At 35.5% G+C, this 18,084-nt stretch overlaps 2 long non-coding RNA genes across 6 annotated transcripts in view; one reads left to right on the top strand and one right to left on the bottom strand.

Annotated features, from left to right (window-relative positions):
* Nucleotides 1-18,084, bottom strand: part of LOC141378498 (uncharacterized) — a 282,672-nt gene that overhangs the window by 49,111 nt on the left and 215,477 nt on the right. The window lies entirely within an intron of this gene.
* Nucleotides 10,923-15,380, top strand: LOC137488061 (uncharacterized). Of its 3 annotated transcripts, XR_012393162.1 has the most exons (7): nucleotides 10,923-11,806; nucleotides 12,120-12,175; nucleotides 12,726-12,785; nucleotides 12,892-12,957; nucleotides 13,589-13,703; nucleotides 13,966-14,077; nucleotides 15,146-15,380. It is a non-coding gene; the product is annotated as an uncharacterized lncRNA (long non-coding RNA). The 3 variants fall into 3 exon arrangements; XR_011006946.2 differs by lacking the exon at nucleotides 12,892-12,957; XR_011006944.2 differs by lacking the exons at nucleotides 10,923-11,806; nucleotides 12,120-12,175; nucleotides 12,726-12,785; nucleotides 12,892-12,957 and having other exon boundaries at nucleotides 12,991-13,703.

Here is an 18,084-nt window from a genome sequence, read left to right as displayed (position 1 = left end):
AGTGAGGTATTTCTAATGTTACAGAAGCTATATAAAATCTTGTTTTCAGTGCATAAAGTGCATTATTCATGTCTTTTGGCATCAGAGTTTAAAGGAGCATTTCATTGAAGTTCTGTAAATATGAGCAGAATGGATCAACATTACAGGAATACTTCTTTGTACTGGAGTAATCTTGTCTAAAACTCTTTTATGTATTTGAACATGTAATATTGCTACTGATGATTTATTAAAGATGGATTGAAAAATATTCTTGATGAAATAAACTGACTCGCTCCTTTATTCATCATCCCACGAACACTTTCCTCTGGGTTGATTCTGTATTGCACCTGTTTAATTCGAATATAGTGAAAATCTGTCACAATGATTGGGTCTTTGTGTATTATGTGTAATAATGAGATGGATGTTGTGCACAGTTGCCAAGCAACAAGAAGTTTCCAGAGCAATCTCCAAAAGTGAACAAGTTTGAGCGTAAGGACTCTATTCATGCGGAATCCAATGTGCATTGCTGTTACAGTGCCCCTATAATCAATATATGTTAATGACCTTTTTTGTAGTGCTTAAAACAGTTTTAAGTGGATGAAAACATTCCTCTAATAATTAAATGAGTTTACCAGATATGAAGTTATTGCTTCTCAAAGAAAGAGTCGATTCAGAGTCATTAAATGAGTCATTTTCAAAATGAATCTGTTTCATGATAACATCCACCTGAAGCATTAGCAGAGTGCCCTGCCACTTGTTTCAGACACAGACCTGAGGTTTTCAGGAAGATTATTCAGCATTTTCTGAAGCCAGATTGTGAGTTCGGTTGATTATTTAACTAATCACAGCCGACTGGATGATCATTTGACCAATCACTTCAGACTGGGGCATCAGTGAACCAATCAGAAAAGACTTGGTTCATCATTGGATCAATCACAACACACTGGGTGATCATTTGACCAATCGCATCAGACTGAGCCATCATTGGACCAATCCCAAGAGACTGAACCAATAACAACAGACTGGGTCATCATTGGTCCAATTGCAGCAGTCTGGGTTCATTACGGAAACAATCACAGTACAAACATATCGGACTGGTTCATTACTGGACCAATCACAGCAAATCAAGTCATCCTTGGACCAATCACAACAGACTGGGTCATCATTGGACCAATCGCAACAGTCTGGGTTCATTACTGGACCAATTACGGTAAACCGAGTCACCGTTGAATCAATCACAACAAACTGGGTCATCATTGGACCAATTACAACAGACTGAACAATCATTGGCCCACTCACATCAGATTGGCAATCAAATCATTGGACCACTCACAACACACTGTGCCATCATTGGGCCAATCACAGGAGTCTGGGTTCATTATTGGACCAATCACAGCAAACTTAGTCATCATTGGACAATCACAATAAACTGGGTTATCACTGGATCAAACAAATCAGACTGGTTCACTACTGAACCAATCACAGCGATCAAGTCATCATTGGATCAATCACAACAGACTGGGTCATCATGGGAGCAATCAAAACAGGCTGAGTCATCATTGGACCAATCACAACAGACCAGGTCATCACTGGACCAATCACAGCATACTGGGTCATCATTGGATCAATAAAGGCAGACTGGGTAATCATTGGACCAATCACAACAGATTGGGTGATCATTGGACCAATCACAGCCAAGAGTCATTGATGGGCCAATCACAGCATATTGGTTCATCATTGGACCAATCACAACAGACTATGTCATCATTAGATCAATCACAGCCAAGAGTCATTGATGGGCCGATGACAGCATACTGGGTCAATCATCAGACCAATAAAAGCAGACTGGGTCATTATAGGACCAATCACAGCAGTCTAGGTTCACTACTGGACCAATCACAACAGACTGGGACATCATTGGACCAATCAAACAGACTGGGAAACCATTGGACCATTCCCAACAGATTGGGTGATCATTGGACTAATCACAGCCAAGAGTCATTCATGGGCCAATCACAGCATACTGGGTCATCATTAGACCAATCACAACAGACTGGGTCATCATTGGTCCAATCACAGCCCAGAGTCATTGATGGGCCAATGACAGCATACTGGGTCATCATTAGACCAATCAAAGCAGACTGGGTCATTATTAGACCAATCACAGCAGTCTAGCTTCGTTACTGGACCAATCACAACAAACTGGGTCATAATTGGACCAATTACAGCCAACAGAGACAACATTGGACCAATCACAGCATACTGGCTCATCATTAGACCAATCAAAGCAGACTGGGTCATTATTAGACCGATCACAGCAGTCTAGGTTCATTACTGGACCAATCACAACAGACTGGGTCATCATTAGACCAATCAAAGCAGACTGGGTCATCATTGGAAGTGAAAAGAAAGTGTTTTTGGCCTTACATGGATGTCAGCATATCGATGGAAACTACAATATAAACCTTTCATAATCCATAATAGGGTATATGCCGAAGCATGCTAATAGGACTTTAAATTTGCCAGTAACCTGGGTTAAGCGCTTCCGGTCAATTGTATGCCAGTGCAAACATTTGCACATTTAAGGTCAGTTTTCTTTAAAAAAGTTTTTCCCGCCTACTGCTTCTACATGCCTCCTCCCTCAGCTGCGTCAGACAACAGACAGACTTAAAGGAAGAAGGTCTCACGTAGCGTTTGTGAGATACTACAGTAAGAACTAACCTTTACTAATCACTATTGTGAAGTTGCATTGATGAGTCACACACAATATCGTTACAAAGTAAACACGCGCACACACACACACACACACACACACACACACACAGGCAGGCAGACAGACAGAGCGCGCTTAGCTTAGTTATGGCTAACCTCCAGTACTGTGTGGATATCTGTTATGCTAATGTACAAAATAAACCTGATTTAACTTCCACAAACCGAGATTGAAGCGTCTTCTTTTATAATTGTTCTGATACGCGGCTGTGCTGATGAAGTAAAGCTGAAGTAAAACGCTGTAATTAATTACACACATACTCTGTTTTAAAACACTTTAAACATGTGAAACTCACTCTTAATCACATTTGATGATGATTGCTGATCCTAGCGAACAGAACAGACCTTTTATTCCCGGTTGCTTTGCGTATGTCTGTCTGGTCTTGTTGACATATACACGCGACTACCGGAACATGTTAATGCGCGCAGCTGTCAATCAATTCGGTGGGCGGGGGGATCACACACCTACGTAATGGTGCGATCGATTTGAAAACAGCTCCAATTGGCCGACCCTTTTTTTTGTATTTAATTTGAAAAAAAAGGACTGGGTGTGTTCATATCACCCCAGTATGACGGTCTATACACTATACCAACACACAGATCTGTCCAAACTGCTTAAAAAGTAGATTTTTTACCATAGGTGCCCTTTACGCTTGAACAACTAAATGAATGCCAAAGTTTATTTAACTGAATGTATTTTAATGACATTACAACATTGATGCTGTAAAAGGAACTGTATAAATTGAAAAAAAAAAAAAAAACTCAACGACAGGTCACCGGAAGTTTATCAGTATGGAAACAACACCATCTTGGGATATACCCTATAGCGGCATTTAAACAAGTCATAAACCTTGTATGTGCATCAGATCTAAAACTGAATGACAAGAATGAACAAACCTGCAGAAACCCAATGCTGCACATATGTCCAAATCGCTGTCATTAGTGCTGTTTCTGGCTTTGAAGTGAGCTGTGATAAAGCTCATGAAAAGGCGAGAGATCTAAAAACAGCTTACCATTTCTCTGTGAATGTGAAATGATGCGCTGGAGCGAGTAAACAATGTCTGAAGATTCACAGCTGCACACATTCAGATGAGCCCAGGAGCCTTTTCTCAGGCTTTGTTTCACCTGGATGAAGAGCGTCCAGATGCCGAACAAAGAGAAAAGCGTTAAAGCCTTCCTTCTACACAGGCTCTCTGGAAACACGTGACGAGAGGACGTGGTCATCCGCGACAAACAAACGCATCACAAACTCTGCTAAACTGTTTGTGCAACACTTTCTGATGGGATAAGCACACAACACAAGCTGGTCGCATACGAACATTACAACATTAAAACCATTGTATGTTATATATAAACAAACTGTTAAAATTTTAGCTAAAAAGCCAAGGAGCTATCATCATTGCAACAGTATTGCACAACAAAAATTGCTAACATTCGACAGTTTCTTATTTTATACTAGTGGTTCCCAACCTTTTTCTTTGGGGCCCCCCCATGAACATATACAAACATTGGAGCCCCCCCACCATATAAATACACACGCACACACATATTTACTGTATGTATGTATATATATATATATATATATATATATATATATATATATATATATATATATATATATATATATATATATATATATATATATATATAGTGTATGTATGTGTTTGTGTAATATCAATATATAATATGTATAGAAAATATAAATTAATCAGTTTTAACTTGTCTTGGCCTTCAATAAAACCAAAATTTAGGTAGGCTTTGTCATACTGTCTAATCTTTTTCTTCGCCTCTGAAGAATCACTGCATTTACGTTTCTCTGCCATATTTGTTTTGATTTTGCCTTTACGACACGTTGGACAAGCACATTTTTGAGCAAAATTTAAATAATTATTTAAAGTTATTAATTTTAAATATTTTTACTATTATGTTGAAATTTTAAGCATGTGTTTTGATTTTTTTTTTTTTTTTGGTATTTAAAACATACATATATAATAGTAGGGCTGCTCGATTTTGGGAAAAATCATAATCACGATTATTTTGGTCATAATTGTAATCACAATTATTCAAAACGAATATTAAAGTCAAAATTATTAGCGCTCCTGAGAATTTTTTTTATAAATATTTCCCAAATTATGTTTAACAGAACAAAGAATTTTAACAGTATTTCCTATAATATTTTTCTTCTAGGCCTATTTGTTTTATTTTAGCTAGAATAAAAGCAGGTTTAAATATTTTGAAACCAATTTAAGGTCAATATTATTTGCCCCCTTAAGCAATATATATTTTTGATTGTCTGCAGAAGAAAATACTGTTATACAATGACTTGTCTATTTACCCTAATTAAGCCTTTGCTTGTATTTTGAAAAACATCTAGTAAAATATTATTTACTGTCATCACAGCAAAAATAAAAGAAATGAGTAATTAGAAATGAGATATCAAAACTATTATGATCAGAAATAAGTAAAAAAAAAAAAAAAAAAACTTCTTTCCATGAAACAGAAATTGGGCAGGAAAAGGGTTGCTAATATTCAGGAGGGCTAATAATTCTGACTTCAAGTGTATACAGTTATTTTCCACCCTGCAAAGAAATGAGAAATAAATACAATAGAATAAAATAATTAAACAAACTGTGCTTTAAGCATCTTCAATGTAAGAAAAACACTTTAGCTACAGCAGTCCTTCAGTTAAGAGCAGAGAGGGATTTTCTCGTTGTTTGATTAATCATAAAAACAGGTGGCAGCAGGAATATTTCTCTCTGTCTCTTTAATGGTTTCTCTTTCACGTCTTTTGATCCTCAACTCGTTTATTACACAAATGAGGGTTAATCTAAATAATCACTAAACACAGCGTTTTGACACCTATTTGACCATTAAAGCGCTAACGTTATGATTACTTCAGATGTCTGCGCTCCTCTGCTCGTCTCAGTGTGTGAATGAGAGCGAATGCTGACCGGCCGCATGCTTCTGACTCAATACTTATCATCTCCCGCGCCCCCCATATGAACTTTGGACCCCAGGTTGGGAACCACTGTTTTATACTGATGTGTGTTTAATGTATAAAATATTTCATGATCTTGCACCACCGCCCCTAAAACAATGTGTGATTGTCGGCAAGAACAATATAAGACAGACTAGGTCATCTGTTAGAGGTGATTGTTCAGTTAAAAATAAGAGAACTTATTTTGGACAATCAGTTTTTTCAGTTAAAGCAGCAGAAAGATGGAATAAAATGCCAGTGTATATCAGAGAGAGCAGCACTTTTAATCATTTTAAAACTGTTCTTAAAATTTGGCTAAAACAAAATCAAATATGCAGCCACTGATTTGATTTCATTTTAATGATAATGATGTAATGTATTTATTGTACTGTAAGCGTATATTGTATTGGTTATTACTGTTAAATTTGTTACTTCCTGCCCAGGGACTACAGATGTAAATTAGCTTTATAGCTAACTCTGGCACAACATGTCATGTTGTACATTGTCCCTGTATAAATAAATAAATAAATAAATAAATAAATAAATAAATAAATAAATAAATAAATAAATAAATAAATAAATAAATAAAAATAAACACATCCTCAAAACAACACAAATCTTCTTCAGTTACTGTAAGTTTTTCCCCTCTTATGTTAGGATGGATTAGTAACACCGCCTACTGTACATAAACAGAAATCAATAGGGCTGTATGATATTGAAGAAAAAAAAAATGCAGTAGCATCCTGAGTAATGCATTGGACATATTTGGACAACAGACTATTGGAGAAACGTTGTCTTGTCTGATGAGTCTCAATATCTGCTGTGACATTCGGATAGTCGGGTCAGAATTTGGCATCAACAACATGAAAGCATGTATCCATCCTGCCTTGTATCAATGGCTCAGGCTGGTGGTGGTGGTGTAATGGTGTGGGGAGATTTTCTTGGCACACTTTGGGTCCATTAGTACCAATTGAGCATCGTGTCAACGCCACAGCCTACCTGAGTATTGTTGCTGACCATGTCCATCCCTTTATGAGCACAGTGTCTACATCTTCTGATAGCTACTTCCAGCAGGATTACACACCATGCCATAAAGCGTTAATCATCTCTGACTGGTTTCTTGATCATGACAATGAGCTCACAGTACTCAAATGTCCTCCACAGTCACCAGAACTCAATCCAATAGGGAACCTTTGGCATGTGTTGGAACAGGAGATTGGCATTATGGATGTGCAGCCGACAAATCTGTAGTAACTGTGTGATTCTATCCTGTCAATATGGAGCAAAATCTCTGAGGAATATTTCCAGTACCTTGTTGAATCTCTGCCATGAAGGATTAAGGCAGTTCTGAAGGCAAAACCGGGTCCAAGGTGGACCTAATAAAGTGGCCAGTAAGTGTATATACATGTATATTGTGCATTAGTGTCAGGCCGAACCAGGCTAAATTGCTTTTTTTTATATGCTAGGTATTTGTTTTCTTGCAATTTAATACTATGAACAACTTACTAACTTTTAATAAGTAATGACTATTTATTGAGTAATTAATTTGCCATCCTACATTGTATTAAAATATCTGTTAATTAACAGTTTCCTTATGTTGTGATTAATTTTTTGTGTATTTACTGTGGTGAATTGCATTATGGGATGTGGATCTCTGCACTCTTGACTTTTGATGTTGAGAATTCAACTCTGCAGTTTAATAAAGTGACCTTTATTGACATGTTGGCAGTTTAAAATGATATGACGTATAAGAAATAACATCTAGAGAAATAAGTCTGTAAAATAACAGAAAATGTGCTGCAGTTTATTACAAGGTTTCTGTAGCGTAATATTCATCACCAACCCAGACAATAAAGCACTGCAAACTATTACAAATTTGTTGGTAGAAAGATCAATCTCCCAAAATGCAATGAAAAAGCAGAAATAATTGGGGAAAAATAAAAACTTATATCAGAAAACATGGAAAACTGCTAATTCACTGGGATTTATTATTCTTTTTTTTAGTGTATTACTTTTTTATTATTTTTCGAATATTTTCCAAATGCAGTTTAACAGAGCAAGGATATTTTTCACATTATTTTCTATTAAATTTAAATTAAATTTTTGTCTATAATAGATATGAGATTTTAAAAACTTTCAGATGAAAAACATTTTTTTAAACTGCCAACAGAACAAAGCACTATTGTCCATTGACTTGAATAATCTAACTTTAAACTAAATAAACTACTTAAGTATTAACACTTCATTCTGATGGTCCATTTGAGTATTAGTAGACTGTCTGCTTAATATCTGTTCGTACTGACATTTAACAGACATTTAACTGACTAAAAGAAACTTTGCAAGTACATTTCAACTTACACTAACTCTAACCCTACAGTCTACTTATAATCTACAGAATCAGTTAGCATGTAGATGTAGAACGGACCATCAAAATAAAGTGTGATCAAGTATTTTAATAGCACTTTAAGCTGAATATTAGCATTTTGCTAAATATCTAGTAAAATGGTGTGTGCTGTCATCATGGCAAAAACAAAATAAATTATTTTTAAAGAAATTAGTCATTAAAACTACTGTCACGATAACCAGCGATCTAGCCTGTGCTCTTGACCATTTCAGCTCGATTAAAGAAGCGGAACCGATTTAATAAATCAAGAGTGTGATGTCACTGATTTATTGTGTTTACTGTCGTAGAATAAAACATGGAAGTATCTTGAGTTTGTGTTAGCCACAAACCTTATTTAAGCAATATAACTGAAATCCCATTGAAAAAACCCATTGACTTTGGAACAAGGAAACCGCAACTGCTAAAATGCTAACTCGCTTCCGGGTTTTTGCGTACAAATTGGCATCATAGTTCCTCCACTCTATTACACGCACACAACCGGAAGCTCATGATGGAGCGATTACTAGGACTATAAAGACACCTCGTTCACACACTCTTGACTGAGTCTTGTAAACTGAAGCATTAGGTGAGCATTATGAAGCATTTTCCTTGTCTTGCCTTGTCATGTTTTGACCTTTGCTTTGTTTTACAGTTTATGTTGTCGCCTGTATTCTGACCACACTTTTGGATTCTCTGCATGCTTATGTCTGCCCCAGTTTTGCCTGCCTGATGATAAAAAAACTGGATTTGGATCCTCACCCCAAACCTTGTACCCCGCCGAATTCATTCATTCAATTTCTTTTCGGCTCAGTCCCTTTATTAATCTGGGGTCGCCACAGCCGAATGAACCGCCAACTTATCCAGCATATGTTTTACGCAGCGGAGGCCCTTCCAGCTGAAACCCATCACTGGGAAACATCCATACACACTCATTCACACACATACACTCATTCAATTTAGATTACCCAATTCACCTGTACCACGTTTTTGGCCTTGAGGGGGAAACTTATTATTATGTGTTGTGTTAAAATCCGCTCTCCGTTAAAATCCCTCACAAAATATTTGAAAAAAATAGTATAATTTATATAATAGAAATTTCTAAAATTGTCTATAATATTTTCCAGAGAAACAAGCAGTCTAATAAAACTGACAAAACCCAAAACATTTACAGTCATAAGGCCAATATTTGAGATAATCCAATGCAGGCTGATCTAGTATTCTGGTATTCAGTGTGACTCTCTCTCTCTCTCTCTGCTGTTGTGTTTCCACTGTCATTTGCAAACTATAATTGACTTCAGGTCATCCAAGTATTTGACCAGTCTGTGCTCATGTTTTCTGTTTTGTTGCATGGTAAACATATTGCACGAACACAAACAATGCGATTAAGAAAATGAAAGTGCTTCAGTTTTCAGTGCGAGCAGGAGATATTCTGGACATAATGCTGCTCGTCTCTGGCCGCGCTATTGGAAATCTGCTGTACTATATTGAAAACTCATCTCATCTCGGCTCGGCTCGGGAGATGATGGAGCTTCTGGTTTTCATCAGAAGGACATTACAGCTTGTCCATTGAATCGCTCTGGCCGTGTGTTAAGGCAGTGAAATGGTCTGCCGGTGAGCCGCCGCGTGTCTTACATAAATTTCATGGCTTCTGCACACATTTCATCTCGCCTGTCCCTCTCAAAACTTATTCAAGCGTTGATAAAAATATAAAAAAATCCTGATCTGAAGCAGAGAGAGACGCTGATACCCATGACCAATCCCAAATCCAACATAAACCTCAAAGAAAAGATACAAAAGAGGATCAGGGAGATATGAATAATAAGGTGTGCTTTATTTTTAGGGTTTTGGAAGAAGATTGAAAGTTGGATATTGGAAAAACTTCAGAATGAAAACCTAAAAAAAAAATGGAAATATCTGTTAATCATGTTTGTGTATTTTGCGATTCATTTTCTGTTTATTTATGGTTGTGAAGTGCATTATGGGATGTTGATTCAATTAAATTCAGCTTTATTTGTATAGCGCTTTTACAATGTAGATTGTGTGAAAGCAGCTTCACATAAATAGTCATAGTAACTGGAACAGTGTGGAAAGAGTGAAGAGCAAATTCATCGATGCCTAGCTCTACCAATCCTGAACCATGCGAGCCAGTGGCAACAGCGGAGAGGGAAAAAAAAAGTTCACCAATAATAGATGATTGTTGATCTCTGCCGACTTTTGATGTTGAAAATGCAACTCTACACTGTAAACGATTTCTGTTGTTTTCACGGTATTATACTGCATTTCTCAACAGTTGTTTACTGTATAAGCTGTGCACAGTGTGTTACTGTATATATTGCTGTTTTCACAGCATGATAATGTATTCTCAACATTTCCATACTGTGAACATGATTAACAGTATGCTACTGCAGATTTTACAATGAATTTGGGGAAAAAAATCAGTTACTGTGCATCTAAATACAGTACTGCAAATGACCATGAAAAACTCTACACACACTTTATATTATTATTATTATGTTTATTTTATTTTTTGACAAAGTATTTTGTGAAGAAAAATAAAATAACCAGTTTCTTCAGACTGTTCAGTGCATAAAACTGTCCCCTGGTTTTCCATTTTTGGGTGTACTGCACCTTAATTTTATAAGGTTAACATGAAAATATTAAATCATTTTTAATCAACATAACTTTGTGCTTAACCAAAACGTAAACTGGAACAAAAGTAATTGATTCATGAAACCAAAGTCAGCTTAAATGTCAGAATGACCAGCCTGCTTTAGACGGATTCATGAGGATTGGGCACCCGTCACCATGGAGGTCACATCTCCGCATTTTCAAAACAATATTTTAAAATACACACCATCTCTATAAATAAACCACAGACTTGAGTTAAAAACAATTACATTCCCGCATGATAAACGGTTAAAACTAAATTTCAGAACACATTCATTATAGAGCCATCTAAGACCGGGGCAAGTCTTACATGTCTAGCCGATTATAACCTCGTTTCGCCGGATACATGAGTGATGATGGACACCCTGGAGGAATCTCCGCTATCGGCAAAGCACGCTTAAAATTTACACATGATATCTATAAATAAACCACAGATTTGAGTTTGTAAGAACTACATTCTCGCATGAAACACTGTTAAAATTTCATTTCGTGACATATTAAACGCAATATTTATAATATTAGCTGGGCTTTCTCATCCGCCATTACCATTTGCTTGTTGATGTGAAATGAATTCTGGGAGAAGAAAAATATTAATTCTCAAAACACTTCAAACGAATTTTATTCTTATTGTCAACGTCAGATATATGCAATAATTTCGCTGGTAAAGTGAATAAAAAACAATGTTACTATATTTTAATCAATATCACGTTTGCACTGATTCGGTTCAGCACTCGAGCGACTCTGAATCGTATTGAACCGTTTGCTCGGGAATTATTTGATCACGTGTTCACAAGCACATTCAGCAATATGCAATTAGTGTATAATTAGTGTATAAATGCGTGTGGCCAAGCAGTATTACGAAATAGTAATGAATCATATACAAAAAGGAATCGGTTTTAGGCGGATTCAAATCTTTACTGTTCACTAAGGAGCCGATTCATAGAACCGAACGGACACGACTCGACCTGCAGGCAACGGCTCTCCTAATTTGAAATTCACCTGACGTCTTTCATCCAGCGAATTCATCCTCGGTAAGTGTTTTAAAGTCAAATTCTGTCCGTTGAAGGATTGTTTTGTATATATTTCTGTGTATTGAGTGTGTAATTTAAAAGAATTAACCAAGTGACATTAGTTGTAACGTTAGGTTCTTATGTTATGTCACGCTGTCCGTTAACGAATGGTATTTTAAACAAGAAATAACAGACGCCAGGCGGTCATTGTAGTGTTTGCGAGGTATTAGATACAGTGAGTTTATCTTGAGTGAGTTTTTGATCATACGCTAAGTTACCTGAAAAAACATAACTTTAACTTATTGTAACTGCATTAATTAATTCTCTATTTCAGCACAACACTGAGATGAAGGCGAAGTCACCATGAAAAGTTAAACGTTTACCGTTATGGTAAGCTCTGGTCTTCACATAGTCATTATGACTAAGCTATCATTATGGTAAAATTTTTCAACTGTAAGTTAGTTATTTAAACTAAACTCATAATGAAATGAGTCTTAACTGTTTTATTAAATGGAGCTGAAAATTAAATGCAGTTGAATTATTTTAAGCTAAAGTTAATATTAACAAAATACATATTAATTGTCTATTTCTCAATAATGTTAATGAGCTTGATGTATAGTGTGTCATTAATTGTACATTTAATTTTTGGTGTTCAGGTGTACCTGAGGTGAGTGTACGTTCTGAGTACACAGATATAAGCCAAAGTCATTATCACTATATATATATATATATATATATATATATATATATATATATATATATATATATATATATATATATATATATATCCATCCTATTCTAAGATTAATTGATAGGGTCAGGGAATGATTTGTGAACAAATGTATTTTAACCCCATACAGATTGGTATGGTTGTACCATAGATTTAGATTAATTAATGTTAAGTCTTATTTTACTCATATTATACTTATCTGTTTTTCAGCTACAGTAATTGATGTTGAAAAACTGATGCTACCAATCACTCCTCACTTGATTGTTCAAGGTAATGTTGATGTCTTCCTCATTTTGATTAGATTTTTAAATGTCAAGTTGTTCACAGATTTGTTGTGAGGAGTTTCATGTACAACCTCTTTTTCTTCTTCCAGCAGTTCCTAAGATAAAAAAATCTGGTGTTAAAACATCCACGGCTATGCTATTTGCCTACCAAGTGCTGAGTAAATATTAGACAAACATTTTTTTCTATAACTGTTGTCTTTGTGTTTATTAGCAATTTTACTGGGCATATGTGTTTGTTTGTTTTTTTCAAATAGCCTGGAAATTGTAAGTTTAGTTCAATATGTTATTTTATGCTATTCATTTTTGTCTTAACATGGATTGCATGTTGAAGCTATCGTTTCATAGTGGGAAAATGTAAAAGAGAATCACTGAATACAATGGCATAATGATTCTGCTTGTTCAAAGAAGGTACTTGATTAAGTTTTCCTCAAGCGACACATCAGTTTTTATGACTATTGCTTGACACTTGAATTGAAGGGACAGTTCACCCAAAAATGAAAATAATAGCATCTTTGGCATTCTCCACTTGTTTCAAAATAGTTATATATTTATTTTGTTCCGTTGAACACAAACTCATATTTTTTAAAGAAATTTGGTTTAAATATGGATGTCAATAGTTACTGGTTACTAACATTCTTAAAAATATCTGCTTTAGTGTTTAACAGAAATTCAAACTAGTTTAAAACACGTGGAGTAAATAGTGGCAAAATAGTAAACTATTCCTTTAAATATTTTATTCTGAGACTTTTATTTATATGTGTCTTGTCTTTTGTCATATTGTCCTTCTAGCCCAGATTGTGATGGACCTGGAATGCGACACCAGTTACTCTTAAGACAAGAACCGAATAAAGCACAGATGTGGAGGGATTTGCAGCCAAACTAACTGGAGGGAAGGAACCTTTAGGTAAAAACACCTGCTTTATTTAGATCTGAAGTATTTTATTTGACAGAGATTTATTGTTTTAATTCTAATTTAAAGCAAACAAGGTTGAGCACCCCTGGTCTAAAAGCTCAAAAATGCTGTTTCCGTGATAAGGATGAATGTAGTTCAGAAATAGATTCATTAGGATCAATGCTTAAAGTAAACATTTTCTTCTCTCTGTAGACCAAACATGTTTACTATCCCTCACATTTTAATAAATTGTTTCTGTTTTTGTTTCTTACAGTGTGGGTGAACATACTACCTGGATGTCCAACAAAGGCTGCACAAGAGCTCATTTGATAGCACATATTCTGTCCTGTCTACATCTCTGATGACCTGGAAGTGCTTCGACATCAGTGAGTAATACATCTTTATATTGTCATGCATACAGGATTTCTGTAAGCTTAGCTTTAATGTTAGTTTGTAATCAGCAGTGACTGTTTTAAAAAATTAAGTATTTAAATTATTCTAAACGTTTTACTGATGCTGTGCACAGTAACGTTATGATGATTTAGTTTGAGGAAATGTCACTGGAGAGGTGTTCGTATAAAAAAAAATAAATAAATAAATAAATTGTATGAAATGACTCGATAAAATGTTTATTTGTCTCGCTGACATGCCATCACTGCTGCATATTGAAATACAGTAATATGAATTGACAGCAGAATATTACCACAAACATTTCATGAAGTGGGCTAGACTGCTCTTTAGTTCTCTACTCAACTTTAACACATTTCCTCGTGTCGCTGAGCCTCTCTGCAGATTTTGCCAAAAATGAATGCTTAGTGATTACTTTGTTTTATGCAAACCATATATCAGTAACTTATCATTAGCATTATATTTAAAAAAATCACCCACAGCTTTCATGTTCTCTAACGCAATCTTGTCTGTAAGTTAGAAGTGGATTTATACGTGTTAAAAGCCTTAAAGTATTTAATTAACATTAGTCACGTTAACTTAGATTATTTTATTTATTTAATTTTAAATATGTAGCCTTTTAAAGTCAGAATGAACTGTGTTCACCCCTCTTAAATCCGTGGAAGCACTAGTAGTGTGATCATGGAATCAGATATTCAAGCTATACAGAGTCAGACATTAAGTTAAGATGAGACTTTATTTTTTACACACCTGTGTGGACACCTGACTAGCGATCTTCAAGAACAATGCCCGCTGATCTTTTCCCCATTAACGTTAGTGTAATTGTGAATTGACAACAAACTGTATTTCACCAACAAAAACAATTAAAAAACTGTTTTATATAACTGATATATATATATATATCAAACTATATATATATATATATATATATATATATATATATATATTTAAACAGCAGTGCAGTGTTTCGTTTCTGAATGAATTAAATGGTTTGAGGGATGATTAGTTTTTACTTCAGTGATTGATTTTGCATGTCATTTTTGCAGGATCATCATCATGTTGCTGCCCTTTTTCACTGTCCCTTTCCACAACATCATTTGGCCTTCATCATTTCCTGTCCTGTAGCAGTATTCTCACCTTTTTTAAAATTGTAATGCTTTTTGATGCATTAATTGTTGACTGGTTTTAATGATCAATTGTTTATTAGTGTTCTGTTGCTCTGTTATATTGAATTATTGCTACTGTTTTAGCATGGTTTACACAATAAACCTTTATTGTGAAGTTAAAGTTTCAGTTTCTTTATTTTTCTTGTACGTCTTGAACAGTTAAAATAACACTTGTGCAATTTTTGAACATTTTTACCCATTATAAAGTAGCACTATTAAATAAAATAAAATAACATTTAATAACTGTAAAATACTATACAGTAATAATGAAAGTAACATTAAAATACCGTAGTTCTTCATGGTAAAAATGTACAATAAAATACTGTTTTCAGTTTTGCAGTATGTGCACCACTACTGTAATTAGTGTTACAGTAAAATTCAACAACAGTAAAATGATGTATTACATTTTACAGTAAATGTAATACTAATGTAATTAGTATTACAGTAATGCTACTGTTTTATGAAATACAGCAGCTACTGGATAATTGTTGCCAGTAACTTACTGTTAATTTAACAAGAAATCGTTTACAGTGTAAGGCCCAGTTTACACTAGTGCGTTTTAGTTTTAAAACGGTGTTTTAGAATGAAACGATTCGCATCCACACCAGCGTTTCTGAACAGCTCTCCGTCCACACCAAAACGCTGAAAATGCACATCAAGTGACCACACACACACTCTCTGGCAAGCGCTGCAGACTATCTACCCAGATGAGAGCTCTGCTCGTCGGACTGCTCATTAAGCATCTCTCGCTGGATTAAGGTCATTATTAATTATAATTAATTATTAATAGTGATATTTCATTCATCTTGTTATCTGTATCTAACGACATATTCCCCGACTTTGGTCATTTGGAATCTACTTGTTCTCAGGTAACGTGTTTTGGCTGAGCGCAAAGATAAGTTAATGATTAATGTAACCACGTAGCCTACATTCTGTATATTGACTGATCGCTTGCCTTTATTTCCTATAATGTATAAACTTATTGTGTGTTATACTTTTATAATGGCCATTATTAGCATTGTTAAAACTTATATTCAGCAAAAGAGAGGGTGTGTTTCGTATTTTCACTGAAATTGAAAGGAGGCAGTGATGTTATAAATAGCCACACAGTAAAGATGAAGCTTGTATATGCAGCACGACCCCGCAACATTTCTGCTGTCTGTTAAGTTTCTAATATCAAAATGAAAATAGGCAGTTCCTTAAATCATGTTTTCATTTTATTTAGTTTGTTTTCCATTAAACGTTGTAACGTTAGGCTACTTAATATTGAGAAAAAGCCCCAATCAGAGAGGCGAATGTCAGCAGCCCCGCCTCCGTTTTCAGATGTCTCCGTTTTCCCCCATCTACACTATGACGGAGCAGCAGCGTTTTAGAATGAAAACGGCCTCTTCAGTGTTTACAAAATGCTCCGTTTTTGGCACTCGAAAACTCCGGCGTAGTGTGGATGGATGGCGTAACCGTAGCAAAACTTACATGTTTTAAAACGAAAATGCATTAGTGTAAACAGGGCCTAAAAGCACCACATTTTTACAACTATTTTCTGGCAAATCAGCTTCAAAACACAAATGGATTAAACCTAACTCATCAGAATGCACATGGCAAGATATTGAACAATCAACCTGCAAAGACATTGATGTTTCTGAATTACCTTTTCACAGTCAAACAATTAAAAACATCACTGTTTTAAAATGCCAACAATAGAAGCAACTCTGACATCCTGGTGGAAATTTGCATCAGATCACAAATTCCCAATTCACACCATCTAAACACACCCCAATCTGGAATAACCCTGATTTCTTAGCTAACAAGAAGCCATTTAGACTAAATCCCATTTCTACCCCTTAGCCCCTCCCCCTTCGTTTTGCATGTGCACGCCAAGGGGTAGTGGTGTCCCAATTCTCTTTAGCTTGAAGGCGTAGGGCTAAGGGGAAGGGGTGAATAGTCCTTCAAACGAAGACTTTTCAGGAGCACACTCGAAACCAAGGGGTAAGAAAATTTCCCAGAATACATCTGCCACAACGGCAGTATTGCTGAACCCAGAATTAAGGAGATCCACAAATAATTATTAATAAATATTTAAAATGTAAATATGGGTGACGTCAGGCATTGCTGAACTGCATTGTGGATCCGTCGGCGCAGCTTCAGAGGTGTTGCTTGCTGCAGAAGTTAGGACTTGCTCAACTTTTCAAGCGCCAACGGAAGCGTCAGCCAATCAGATCGCTGTATGCAAATACACCAGCTCAGACAGTAGCTGATTGCTATTTTCATTGACTGACGCTGCTACGACGATCGCGTCAGCCCCAACTTCAGACACACCCTTTGTCAAGCATTGACGCTGAAGCCCTGTGTGAATGAGGCGTTAAGATGGCTGTTAGCCAAAGACATCTGCGGTTGGCATTAAAAGCAGTGTGGTGTACCGTAAAATTTAGGTTTTCTATTTTGCATCCTATCACACAACACGACATGTTTGCTATTGCAACTGGTCTTTTTTTTTTTTTACAACTGGTGACGTGTGACGTCATGTGTGACGTAGGTTGGTAACTCCCCTATTATAAAATAAAGAAATAAAGAAAGAAATAATAATAATACATTAGTAAAAAAGAAAAAAAAAATTATATATATATATATATATATAAATAACCTGGTAAAATACATCATATTATGGGTTCTGGAATAATATGAAGATATAGCTAAAGATATATGAAGATACAGTGCTCAGCATATATGACCCCTCACAAATCTCCAACTTCAATTATTTTTTTCTATAGGATGCTTTATAATATGACATGTGTGCATTTACATTAGATAAGTCAGTATGC

Source organism: Danio rerio, chromosome 17 (genome assembly GCF_049306965.1).
Source record: "Danio rerio strain Tuebingen ecotype United States chromosome 17, GRCz12tu, whole genome shotgun sequence".
NCBI classification, from domain to species: Eukaryota; Metazoa; Chordata; class Actinopteri; order Cypriniformes; family Danionidae; genus Danio; species Danio rerio.
The sequence above is the reverse complement of the archived record's forward strand: the minus strand, read 5'-3'. Positions and strand labels throughout refer to the sequence as shown.